We start from the raw sequence: 2,494 nt of genomic DNA on the forward strand, positions 1-2,494 counted from the left end.
TCTAATCACAGAAAGAGATTTAAAAAAATTATATGTGTGTGTATGTATATATGTATATATATATATATATATATATATATACATACACACACACACACACATAAAATATTTGCTAATTACTTTGGTTTTTTTTTCCTGATTTGGAGAAAACTTTGATTACTAAGTACTTGTGGAATATTATTAAAATCATATTCATAGAAATAAATTATTCCTGTTCTAAAATGGGGTAATTGAGTACTCTGTGTGTGTGTGTGTGTGTGTGTGTGTGTGTGTGTGTGTGTAAGAATGGATGCACAGAGGACACCTGACAGCTGTGCATGGCTACATATCTGGGACAAAGTGATTCCTAAGGATGTTATAGAGAGTTTTTTAGAGCAAACTGTTTAAGGTTAAGGAGTTTTTACCTCAGAATTTTTGCTCTTCTGGAACAGCTCAAGTTCCTTATGGGCCAGTATTTTGGGGTGCTAGGGCTAGATGTATGAACAAGAAGTTCTGTGGAAAATTTGGTGCCTGATCTAGTGGATGCATAGATAGATGAATTTTTTTTTGTAATCAGTAAACACGGAAAGGGCAGTGAATTTGTAGTTATCTGTCAAGTACTAGGACACCACAACAGGTCCTAGAGGAATCTACAAAATGAATGGAAACCCACTGCCATGAAATTTATGGTCCAGTTGAGAAAACTGCTTCGTGAACTAAATGTACTTATAAAACAACATGAATGAGTTGAAAAGGGAAGGGAAGGGAATATAGATCTCAGAGATTGTGCTTAGTTAGAGGCGTATCAGGTTTTTGGTCAGACTCCCAAAGAGAAACAAGTATCAGATGAATTTCAGGGATCACAGATGTATGTATGGAATGCACAGTGTATGGGAAAGTGGTTGGTCTTAAATTCGTGGATGATTAGATGTTGAGTGATGAGTAGTGTGCGCACGTTGAGCGTTGTGGTTATGGAAGACAGGTATAACATCTAGTTATACTTGTCGTTTAGAAGTTACCGTAAAAAATTATAGCATTATCTGACATTCTCAATGCTTGTAGAGGTAATATTTAAGATAACTGTATCATGGGGGGATGGGGATAAAGGGACTTAAATGGTGGTTAAGTTTCAGCATTCCATCTGAAGAGATAAATGCTAATACTAGTAGACTGTAATAAACGTCATATGTATATTGCAATCCCTAGAGTTACCATTGAAAATATTAAACAAAGATAGATATAGATAATTCAGAATGGAATATAGAAGAATGTCCAGATAACCCACTTGAAGACAAATAAGGGGAAACAGGAAAAAACAATAAAATGACAGACGTACCTTCTAACATATCAATAATTACATTAAATGTAAGTAGCATTAACATTTAAAACACGTAAGACCAGGGAATTCCCTGGTGATCCAGTGGTTAGGGCTCTGTGCTTCCACTGCAAGGGACCTGGGTTCAATCCCTGGTCAGGCAACTAAGATCCCACAGGCCGTGTGGCTCGGCCAAAAATATAAAAAATAAAAATACCATATAAAATATGCTTTGTGATCATAACTGAATCAAACTAGAAATCGATAACCAATAACAGGAAAATCTCCAAAAACTTGTAAATTAAGCAACATGCTTCTGAATAACCCATGGGTCCAAGAGGGAGTTTCAGGGAAATAACAAACATTGAGCTGAATGACAATACGTAATCTGTTTTATAAAGTTCACTTTGTGAATTTAATTCATAAATTGACAATAAAATTATCTCATAAGCAGAATAAAATTTGGTAGCAATGTATGCAAAATATGACTGTAGTTGATTCTATTGATAGCTTCCTAGCCTCTATTCACCATTTTCTCCGTAATAGAATCCTGACTTTGTTAGATACCAGTGCTTAGTCCCTCTCCACACACAGATACGGCCTCAGGTAAAGTCCCCAAGTTGGACTTACATTCCATCACCCTTCCAGTGACGGGTTCACAGTGTGTGATCTGTATCTGCACAAAGAGCGTGAATAAAGGTTTCTAGAGGCTTCTGGGAATGTTCTTTCCCACTTTTCAGTGAGAGCCATGAGAGATCAGTCTGTCCAGATGTGAACAAGCAAACAGGAACCAGAACTATGGAAAAAACACTTAGGTCAGGGTGACTCTGGTTGGCAGAGCAGAGAAACAAAAAAAAAACTTTTCAATGACATTTTCAAAGAAATTATTATTGAGTAACAAGTTGAATCTATTATAATGGTGGGGGGGGTTTAGTTCAGAAAAAAAAACTATTTTCACTGAAAAGTTATTTCTGAAAACTAAAAATACTTATCCACTACATCTATATAATTTAAAAACCTTTATATGGCTTTTACAAACATTAAAAACAAAATAAGCAAACTACTCTTATTACAATACTTATTCAGATATTTTAATAAATGTCTTAGCCATATCTATCTGCAAGACCTCATTACTGCATTTTTCTGAAAAATTCAATTTTTTTCAGTATGATAATATTTTAAAATACATGATTGCCTAAG

Source organism: Lipotes vexillifer, unplaced genomic scaffold (assembly GCF_000442215.2).
Source record: "Lipotes vexillifer unplaced genomic scaffold, Lipotes_vexillifer_v1.1 scaffold1467, whole genome shotgun sequence".
Classification (NCBI taxonomy): Eukaryota; Metazoa; Chordata; class Mammalia; order Artiodactyla; family Lipotidae; genus Lipotes; species Lipotes vexillifer.